We start from the raw sequence: 11,895 nt of genomic DNA on the forward strand, positions 1-11,895 counted from the left end.
GCACATGTGTCCAGGTAGCTCTTGAATATCTCCAGTGAGGGAGACTCCACAACTGTTCAGGACAATCTGCTTCATTGCATGGTCACCTTCCTCCCTCTCAAAGGCATCCTAAAGGACAAAAAGAGGCTGTTACATGTTTTGCTAAATCTCTGATTTGAGCAATTAGAATGTCAGGATCATGAGGACATAAAGATACTGCTTGGTTTAGTGTGTTTACTTCTGTTTCCTGTAGTTCTGATGCTTTCCTGGTTGAAATAAAACACAATTTACACCAAAAGGCTCAGTGAACTTTGTGCTAAGGGATAAGTGATGTTTATATGAAGGATCACTTTAACATTGTACTTTATGCTCTGCCTAGGAAGAAGGTGCAGAAGAGTTTTGTGACGCCGTTGGCAGATATGCCAGGAAGTGGGACAGACCTGTCTGAATTTGAAGATCAACAGTGAGTACTGCTTTCCACCTAACAAGACTAAGTTAGTAAAACTCAGCTCCCCTGTGCAGCTGAAATATCTGCAAAACAATGATACAGAAAATAAATGCTGTAGCAGCAAGCCAGTTCTGTAGTAGTCATTTGGCATATGATGTATGTAAAAACTCAGTGTTATTATTCCTTCCCAAACTCTGTCCCAGCTACTTTTAGTGATCTTAAGTAATGGGAAATCTGTCACTTTTTCCTGGACTACTCCTTGTTCTAGGAGCCATTTCTTTCAATCAGCCTCCATTAACTTTCCTTTGGTCAGATTCATACAATTATACCTTCTCTGGCCTTTATTTCTATGATTGATCCTCTTTGCTTTATACCTGTCTATGAGAGCTGTACAAACAGTTTGTACCTCTAGGATAGCTACCTGTCCCAAGAGGAATTTGCCAGTGCTGAAGATAGGCATTTTTATCATGATGGATGACCTTATGGAGACAAAGTGAAATGTGGAGTCTTGAGAACTTGCCTGTAAAGTTGGGTAATTGGTTGCACGTGAGGCAGGTTAATCACTGTCATTGTCTTGTGTGTTGAGTGTACAAGAGGAAGGTTGCAGGATGGCTTGGGGCAGTCTAGAGGCAGTATGCAGAGCTGAGAAGGTGCTGGGAACACAAGATCAATGTGGCTAAATGGCAAATGTTGGTTAAAACTTGCAATACAGTGTAAAGACTGTTCAAATCATGTCCTCAAACATCTGCCTTCACTGAAGATGGCATGGCCCTGACAGGTAGATGTGTGTCATTAGTGCTATTCTGGGGTAATATGAAGGAGCTATGATGACCCCACTTCAGGTGGGTACCTAAAATGAGGTAGAACTTTGTATTTCATTTCTCAGCATAGCTGCTTGTGGCCTTTAGCTCTGTGTCTTGCTGTTTTGTCTGTAAACTCAGGGAAATGCTGCCCTACCTTCACAGGAGCTTGTTAAATGTGTCTTTGGTGCACTGAGACTGAGGAGTGGTGAGCAGGATACATTAAGGGAGGTGAAACTAATAGCATTGTGCAGACAGTGGGGCTTAGGGGACCGTGCTGAGCTGTCAAGGGGGAAGAAAATTGTGAGGAGCTGTTAAATGAGATTTACCTTTCCTTGTGCTGATGTTTTGTGGAGCGCTAGTCCGTGACTTGTATTTTAGTGCTGCCAACACTGGATGCTCTTCTCTGCTGTTCGGAGGGTGGTTTTGGCTCTTCTTGATCATTTTAGCTCAAGTGGGGCTGGGTGTATAATTGTTGTGCAATGAAGCTTATGAGGAGGATACTGGGGACCTGGGAGACACAGCTGATGCTCTCTGCACATTGCCTTTTCCAGGCTTTTTCCTCTTCAGCTGGGCTGCACTAAGTCAAACTATCTGAGTGAACACAGGGACAAAGTGACAAAGAGTAAATCACTTAAGAAATGGCAAGCCTAGAATTATGTATGTTATTTCTATCTAGTGAACTTGAGAAGGCTGATGGGGAGCTGTTTTGTCCTTCGATGGAAACAGTTTCACTGATAAACTATTTGCAATTACCTGTTAATTGTCTTCCTTCAGCTACTGTCCTGCCATCTGGAAATCACCAAAGCCTGGCTATTAACAACTGGCTTCTCAGCTCAGCAGGAGGACTGTGCTCCTGATTTGCTAATCAGAGTATCAGGCAGTCACTGCTGCCCCTCTTGTCTGGGCTTGAAGTGTGAAATACAGCATGATGATGGTTGAGGGCAAGATTACTGCATGGGGCACTCTACATTTACCCTCCTGTCTTGAAGAGCCAGCTGTGAACACAACTCGAGTAAGCAGGGGTTGGTTTCTCCCTTCTTCCCAGACAGGATAATTTCTACTTGGGATTGTCCAAGGTGCTTAAAGAATGCACTACTCTGCTTCTACAGCAAGTTGATACTGAACTCCCACTTCATGCACTTTGAAAGGTCTAGGTAGAGCTTTTCCACCAAGAGGATTAATTTGTCTTGGATTTTCTTGTGTCTATAGTGAAAATAAAGGAGTACAGAGTTTTCAGTAGCTAAGAAAACCTTGCAGCAAACAACTGCAAAGTCACACTGCAAACTTACTACTTTTCCTGGGAGTTCTGTATGAGGGCAAGCAAATGAAAAATGTGAACTTTTTAAGACAAGGTATTTGTAAGCTGTGCATTCCCCGGGAAAGCAAGGATGGCTTTTCCAAATGTGAGTGATTTTAAAGCCTTGTCTGATGGGCCAGAAACTTCCGCTAGGAAAGAATTTGGCAGGAGACCACACAGGATAAACTTCAGGCAGAAATCATCTACTGGAGGGAAAGGAGTCAAAACTCAGGACCTCTTGTGGGAAAAAGAGAATTGTAACAGGATAGTGACTGCTCTTCCAGTGCAACCACTCCACAACAAAAGTGACAGGAAGGAGTAATCCCCTCTGCCTTGTTCATTGCTTTGGGCAAGGACACCAAAAGCTGACCAGTGTTTAGGGCAACAGGCACACAGAAATCTCTTTCCTCTTAATTGGTATGGCATCATGTCAGACTGGTTTCCTCCAAGGAATTCAGATCATACTGATGACCATAGAAGAGGAATACATCACATTAAAAACAATTTTTTTTTTAATGAAGCCACACATTTTATTTTGTAAGAAGCAGATTTTGATCAGTGAAAAAAATACTTAGCTGCAAAGCTAGTGTGTATTGTAACTAAAAATTCATAAGGAAGATGAGGAACAACTCTGCTTTGCTCCTGACTAATATGAGCATTTGCAAAGAGAAAGGAGCATTGTTAACCTTGAACCTTTGCTAAAATGAATCAGCCATCTGGAGCTCAGTTTTTAATTCAGAAATAATCACTGGGAAATAAAAAGGCTGCAGTTGTTGCCTTATTTTTATTTCCCTTCTGAATTTTGGGAAAGTTTGTCTTTGTAAATTAACAGTGTCTGGAAACATGGAACAAAAGTTGGTTCTCTCTCATGTGACCAGCACAGAGTCTGGTGTTCAGTGCCCACAACCATGTCCACAGCAGCACCATGGTCCCAGTTTGCACTGATGCAAACCCATGACATCCTCCCCTCCTGAGTGTCCTTGTGCTGTGGCTGCCTTGTGTGGTAGGAGCTGTTTGGGTGCTTTATTAGGTTTAATTTCAGCAAATGGTGAGACTAAAATTAGAATACAGCATTCCCAATTCCTTTTCTTAGCACTTTTTCTGGATAAAATGTCTTGCATGTGGAAGAGGTAGAATAAAAATCATAAGATTTGACAATGCCAAAGTAATTTCTTCTCAAATTTGGCCTGTGCTTCAGGGTTTTGAAGAATATCTTTTATCATTCTTCCCAAGAGTGCACTGCTAAACAAATAAATATTCTTCCATCAATGTTTACAATCAGAAGGGGCAGCCAGAAAATTTGCACGCAGTGAAAAATAAATTGGTCAGTAGGTATCTTTGCCAACAGGGAAATAGAGGAAAATAAACAGCATCTATTATGGAAATATATTTTATTTGAAAGGTGTTGTCTAGTCCAGACTCTTGAAGACTAATCACCAGTGTTGAGGTGTCCTGGCTTATATTTTTGATTTATGTTTGAACTTGCTCACATTCATCCAAGTGTTGAGAAATGGCCAGTTTAACAAACAAAGCCTTTTATTTGTAGCTATGCAGGGTTCATATTGCATTTTTGTGTACAGATAATTACATTGTGTATCTTGACACTATCATTTTTCATGTTTGCTAATAGTCTCTGTTTGCCAAAAATTAGTGTCTTTCTGGGACTTAACTGCAGCAGTTGCTTTCTCTGTAATCATATCCGCTTCAGCAAAACAGTTTTATTCTGATTTTGAGCATATGAGACTACTGATTCACTCCAGGTATCTCCCTTGAATTTTTACTTTGAGTAGGTCTGTGTGGTTTACTGGATCATGGATTAATCAGGAAGAGATCTCCAGCTCAAAGAGTCCTGAATAATTAAAATATCATTGGAACTTCAAATAATTGAAATGTGAATCAGTCCAATAGGATCTTTGGGGCTGCAGCTCACCTATACTGCTGCCCTCAGCTGTCTGAGATACTCAGCTCTTGCAGGACCACTCTGCATACCAAGTTTTTCTGGTCAGACAGTCTGTCATAGGTACAGACGTGAGAATTTATCTTCAGGCTTGGTGCCTGCCCCAGGAAGATCCATGAGGACAACTGGGAGGCAGTAAACTCTGTGAATGGCCCCAGTCTGGTAAAACAAGATGAGGCTCCTGGTCAGGTATTCTGCTCACAGTTCAGCCCTGTGGCATTCAACGTGTGCAGCTGCAACTTGTAATTTGAACAGTCATTTCTGTCACTATCAGAGTGCCACTTACCTTCCAAGTGCCTTGAAAACTTTATTAGCTCACGAGATCTTTGAGGTACAAGAAGCTTGTTTTCACAGACTGAATTTGTTTTTCTTCGCATGCTTCAGGTGAGGGGACATCCCTATAGCCCTGATGCAATGAATAAGGGACCATTTTGTGTTATCTGCAATCGATTATTATTTCCTACTTCTTTTATTTGGATAAAATTTACTTTACTAGGAAATTCAGCTCTCATCACTGCCAAGTCAGGGGTCCATGTTTCATGTCCTTCATAATGTGTGAGGTAAAAATCCCTTTTTGTCAAAATACACAATGTTACATCTTTAAATCTGGTTTGGGAGATGCTGCATAGCTCATCATTGCCTATTTGTGCCCGAAGATGCCTGGGTAGATTGTGGTAAAATCAGCAAGGAAGGGTGCAGACAAACCATGATGTGCTCAAGCAAGAGGTAGAGATGTCTAGATGGAGTGGAGGAGGTAGCTGCTAAGCCAGGACAGGCTCTCTTGTGCTCAAGGGGTCTCAAGAAAAAACTGTGTAGCTCTCATCAGCCAGTACACAGGAAAGTGAATCCTTGTGACCATGGGGTCAAAATAAGATAGTAAATCTTTGAGGGGAGCTCTGGTTTAGAGGTAAATACAGGAAAAACTTCTGTATTTATCATATGCATGTCATATATCAGAGACCAACACGTTTACTTGAAAAGGAACTGACATCTGGTCAAAGAAACCCCCTTCCCTGGTCAGCTGAATTTCCATCACTTTGGTCACTGTATTCAGCTTTCCTGCCTATAGGAGAGAAAAAGGGCAGTGAAAAGGGCAAATAGCTGGAACTTCTCATCTTTCAATTTGCTTTTTGCCAATGCAACACTGGGCCTTGTCCGTGGGGAGGATAGTTCTGGGAGTAGAGCAACTCATCAGAAAATCCTGTCAATTTTTCATCAAACATGTTTCCCTCCCAGCCTGTAGGAGGTCTGGCAGACAGGTAGGAAAGATGATTGCTAGCTCAAAGATAATAACACTGGTAAATAGGGATTTAAAAGTTAATCAGAGCATCTTGGTTTATGACCAAACCGTGGACTTCAAATGCATGCAAAAATCATGGAAACCTCCCTTTGTTGCTGGCAATGATTCCAAGTCTGCTTTAGAAATGTTTTTACTCCATTTATTTATCTAATGTATCTTGGATGGGAGTTTTGGCTTATCGCCTTGCCTTACATAGAGTGCAAACAGAAGAGCTGCTTTGTCAGGAAAGAACTATTATTTCTGCCCTTCTAGGGACATGGGGGACATTTAAGTGCCTCTTTGTCTTGTGGGTGAGCACTTAAGAAAGTGTCTAGGCACTGAATTGGGATCTTAACTTCCATTGCAAAGCAATGCATGCCCGTGTTTGGTACACTGACTGGCTTAATTTATTTTGTTAACCTCAGGTCCTTGAGCCATTGTTAATTGTGTGTGGCAGTGTTAATCAAGTGTGTTATAGAGAATAATTTTGGCTGAGGTTTTGGATCTGTGCTATGTAAGGAGAAATTTGTGTGGCATTAAGTACAGTTTAAGCTCAGTTCGTGTTCACTGTGTGCCACAAATTGACCAGACATGTTCAACAGCTATTTAGCACTCCAAAGGTATAATTGTAAATGAGAAGAGTTTTGCATAACTGTGAAAAGTAGTTAATTTGGTAACAGCCTAGTCACCAAATTCACATAATTTACCCTATTTCTGCATGACTCTGTCATGCTGAATTGTGGATGGTATTGGAGAGGAGCTTCTTTAGCAGCACAGTCTGCAGGATGGCCATTACTGAAGAAGGGTAAATATGAGCTGTCCTTCCTCATAGCTAAAAGTTTGTGAATGGTCTCTTTGTCATATACATGAGTATTACAGGAATCTCTCCTACTGACCAGCAGTTGAAAATCATTCTGCAGAGACAAAAGTAGGATATTGACAGCCTTGACTAGGACAGGTTTGTTGGACTAGCCATATAACAATACTCTGGAAATTCCTTTCAACAAGAAGAATTCTGTGGTCTAGGTTATATTGCTGACAGAATATTTGGAGCTCTTGGTCAGCTGGGAAATGATTAAAATGTTATAAAGGTGTTTTTTTATATTGGTTACTCACAAATGAAATACAGATGTAAAACTGCTTGAGCTATAAATCTGGCCTCAATCATTCCTAACATTTCAACATCATACTGTGCAAAATGGCCTCCACTTAAGTAATTTCCAAATGACTGAACTTCACATTTTTCTTCTGTTATTGTCATCAACCTCACCAGATGTCATAATCAAGGAAGAGGTACTAATGAGAAGCTGCTGGTAAATTTGGCATGTCTCAGTCACTTCCATGGGAATACCTGGAGAATAGACTGAACATCTACAACAGCCAACGTGAATCAAAAACAAAGCTAAGAATGAGAGCATGGACTTGAGCTGCTCTTTTAAACCACTCTATATAATCAAACTAAATAGCCCTGTCAGTGTATACAAAGCAATAACCTGACTCATGAACAAGGTGAACCTTTCCAGTCTTGTGTTTCCACTATTACACTCACAACTAGACCTAGAAAGACAGCTATCATCTGCACCTTTGTGAGCACGATAAGCAGCGACTATTTTGTAACCAACACAAGTCTGTTATTTTTGTTCTTACAGCTCAGCTACACCACCAATAGATAAAAAGTTGCAAATACCTTAGTGCTCCACTAGATCTCCTTTAAGATTACATATATCAAGATGGCAAAGAATGATAAAATTAGACTGTTCTCCTGCTGCAATTATTGCGGTCACTGGCTGAGTCTTTCCATAGTTAACTCTTTCTTACACTAAACAGACATTTTCCAGATATTTGCATGGCTTAACACATCTGTTTACATACTTCCTCAACCAGCCAGATTTTCTCACTGATTGGATCTGAGAAAACCTATGGAGAGAGAGAATATGGAGAACAAAATGTGTGCAACATATTTCTCCTTATGAATGTTTTCATCCCAGCTGCTCTTGTAATAGAGATGTCTGAGAGCATTTTGGATGTGATGAACTGTGACCTTCAGTGAACAATGGCCCATCCCCAATACCCAGAGCTAAACTTTCTCAGACTAAGGATTGTCCTCATCCTTCCTGCAGTCTGTAAATTTCCTTTATGTGGATCTTCATGATGGAATAAGCCAAGATCCTGGTCTGAGCATTCAAATATCTTGGATAAAATCTAATTCCAAGGCCTCTGTGCCTGCACTTTATGAGTGTACAGAGAAGTGCTTGTAAAGCTGAAATGTGTTTGTAAACAGTTTGGTGAATGAGAAGGTAAGTTACCATCTGACCTCTTTGTGCAACTTTCCCTTTTTGTTGTTTTGCAAGTTCTTGCACATGGGAGAATTTGTGTTGTTGATGGAGAGTGAATTTTGAGCCCGTGGTCAATGTACATGTATCTAAAAAACAGAATTTTTTTTGCTATTTAACTTTGAAACAGAAGTAATGTATTTTAGTCAAGTAAAGTTATGTAGTCATGATCAGAAGTCATGGCACATGCCCTGAATGACCAGGCACAGAAACTAAGTAGTAAGTTGTGTACACTGAATAAACATATGTTAAGACACAGTTTGGGAAGCACCTAGTGCTCTGGTCCCTTGAGAGAAGCTATATTTGACTCTATTAAATGAAAAGAGGGATAAATCCCCACAATCTGCCTAGAGGAAATTTGTAAACAGAAGGGCTGGAGAAAAACTATATTGAAAAATTGTTCTCTAGTCCTGATGATTTAACGAATACAGTATGGATATTTCAGTAGTGGAGAGGATGATGGGATGTGTGTTAGAGAAGGCTGGATTGAATCCAGGCCTCTAGGATGATTTTCTGTGACAGTTTGGTTAATTATAAGAACCACATGAAAAAAGGCACATAAACTTCATCCTGTTCTGTTTTAAAACTTTCCCCAGAGCATAAGTCCTTCTTTAAAGGTTACCCTCTGATATGTAACACGTCCTGTGTTGTTTTGCTAAGCTATGACTCTGTAATAAGTGTTTGAAATTTACAGCTTCAGTTAGTCATAGACTTGAGAAGTGTTTATTTTTTCTCAGTTGTTCTTGCTATGTAATGAATGTAGCTCACCGAGTACTCTGACTCCAGCCCTGGACTCTGGCAGCCGCTGTCTTTCCAAGGAATAGCACATTGGCTGCAGCACACTGGTAATAGAGTGAGGCTTTCTGCCCATCACAGAGTAATAATTTGCAGACTGAGGAGAGGCTAGAACCGAAGTCACGCAAGGTCATTTCTGGCTGAACTGAAAATAAAACTCATGTTTTAAAGGTAGCTTAGGAAAATCGCAGCCACTTATCCATACTGGTTTGCAGAAAGAACCTGTCTGCCTATTTAGATGCAGTGGTTGCAAAATGGGGAGTTCCTTTCCCATAAGTAACTCATTTGTTTCGGTGAGTTAAAATTCCCTATTTGGATAAAGGTCTGTGACTGCTGGCAGTCATTGTGATTAGTACCATGTTGCAAGCAGCTCAGGGTTTCTTGCACAATGGGAGCTGCTGTGGATGAAGGATCCTGGATCTTCTTCAGGAGACTTTAGAAGCATGTGTTTGTATTTTGAGAAAAACGGAACGTGCTTTATGGGAAAAGGAAATGCCACCATTAATACTAGATGTATGTTCTGTAAATGACTAATACTGCAACTAAATCCAAATTGAAACTACACTTCTGTTCATCAAGACTGATTAGCAGCTGTTTATTGTTAAGTAGTTTATTTTTTTAGCATTTTCATAACCTCCTTAACAATAGCTGCATAGTACTTCTGTAAAGATTTCTTTCAGAGAAGGTGTTGGTAGCCTTTTGCTGTGGGGAGAAGCTCAAGCTCTGTGCCTTGGGCTGCTGTTGCCCCCAGTGAGTACCTGCTCTGTGCACGGTGGTCACAGGGTGGGTTCTCTGTGCTGCTGTCCCAGGCAAGTAGTGATTTCCCCTGATATATCTTGGTTTCCCCTGCAGTGTTTTGGTTGCCCCTGGGACATTTTGGTTGCCCCTGGGCAGGCTGGCAAAGACTGTGCCATGCTGTGGGTGGCAGTGAGGGGCCCAGCAGCACTGGTTGCAAATTGGAGCACAGCTCTAGCTCTACCAGCCATTTCTGAGCCGCTGATATGTTTGCCAACATTTTGAAGTTTGAGCTGAAGTTCTTTTGCTGGTGACTGCTTCAGACCAATGTGTGCATCTTTCTTAATTTAATAAAAGTAACATGGGGTTGATTTTATGTTGTTTAGGTAGTTAGAGGAAGTTTGCAGTTCTGCCTGTGTTCAAGGGATGTGGGTAACCAGTTCATTTGTACTGGTGTTAGTTGTGAAGTATTTTATTCTCCTTTTCATTATTTTTCCTTTGATATTCTCAGTCTGGGCTGGACTTTCTCACTGGTGAGTCAGCTTCTTTTCTGGTTGTCCCCCCATAGAATTACCTTATAGGCTTGATCTGCAGCTCCTGGAATGTCACAGGGCTGTCAGTGTGTAGGGCTGAGGTGGGGGTGTTTGAAATTCCCTGTCTCTCCAAGTTGTCCTCATGAGGAGAAGGTGGGCTGGGGGGCTCTGTTTCTAATATATCTCTCACTCACATGCATGAACATTGCTCAAAGGTGACCAAGTGTCCCAGTCCCCAGCTGCAGCAAACACTGATGGTGTGGACAAGGCTCTTGAGACTGTTTTCAGCCTTTGCCACAGACAGTATCAAACTTGGTGTCCTGTGTCTAGCAGTGCTCTCAAAGGAGTAAGGATGGAAATGCATCCTGCCTTTTTTTTCACTGCAAAACACTGTTGGAAAGCTACCTTGGACCTGTGAGGCTGTAGTGACTGTGCTTGTTTCCATCACCCAAGAATTGCCCGAGGCCCCAGATCAAGTGGTGGTGATGCCTTTGCCTGCTGCTGAGCTTTCACAAAGTCTCCACTGCAGTTGGGTCCTTTCCACAGGCACCATCTGGTATCTCCCTGTACTGGCACCATGTAGGTTTATATCAAGGATAAAGCAAACCTTAGATAGCATCAGAGAATGCATTTTAGAAGTGCACTTAGAAGGGCTGTGAGCATGGGCCTCTGAAAATGCAATGGAGGCTTCATTTAATTACTGTGTGTCCAGAACCTCTGCTCTGCATAGCCTGTAGACATCTGCCTTTGTAGTGGTGTCAGGCAGAAAAAATGACCAGGACATTTTCACTACAGGGGCTCCACTATATTTCCTATAAGAGGCTTGAAACTGCTGGGCTTGGCAGCAGCCTGAACTGATAACTACTGGCCACATAGGCTATGGGACACATGGTCCTGGGTCACAAGATCTGCCAGGAATTCAGGGCTCAGGGAATAATCTCACAGGCTGCATTTCAGTGTAAATTATTTCCCTCTGAAGAATATTCATTTTTCAGGGCTTTACTGGATCATAAAATGTGGCCCTTAGGAGGTGGAGGCTGCTTCAGGCTTGATGATTGGATTAAAATATAATTATTTCCTGTTCTCCCCAAATCACTTGGTACCCAGTTGGGGGTGCTGCAAAGAGGATGCACTCCCTTTGCCCAGGAGCTGAATAGGATTTCTCTTCATTCAGCAGAATGGAAAAGAAAAATAGAGAATAATACATTAAGGACTTATATGCTGTTGTACAAACAATTGCTTGGCATCAGAGCAAAGCCAAGTAACCCCACCAGCTCTCACTCACAGTCAACCAGCAGCAGGAGGGTCAGGTTCATTACCTGGGGGATTGTGCTCAAATGCAGGCTCTAGTCCAGCAGGGAGATGTCAAGAAAGAGTGAAGGCAATGTAAGCAGCTCTGAGTGCAAAAGTTACAATCAGTTAGAAGAGGGAGCTTATAACATCCTGCAATGAGTGAAGTGAGACTGGGGCTGAAGGATGAAGGAAATCAGGATGGAGGATTTTCTGGCTTTTGAGGTTTTATGAACCTTGCAAACTGTTTTATGGGTTCACAAAGCTAGTTGAGTCTGCAAACATTTTTTTTTTTTTTAATTTAAATCCTTTTCTTTCCAGGGCCATCCAGGTTAGCAATAAAAATAATGTCGAACAATGAAGTAGAGCTGAGTCTGCTCTGCAAAGGCTAGACATCCCATCAGAGACAGCTGAGCCACGGAGAAAAAGCACACTGTCTTTATTCA

This window comes from Cinclus cinclus, chromosome 7 (assembly GCF_963662255.1).
Source record: "Cinclus cinclus chromosome 7, bCinCin1.1, whole genome shotgun sequence".
In the NCBI taxonomy this organism is placed as follows: domain Eukaryota; kingdom Metazoa; phylum Chordata; class Aves; order Passeriformes; family Cinclidae; genus Cinclus; species Cinclus cinclus.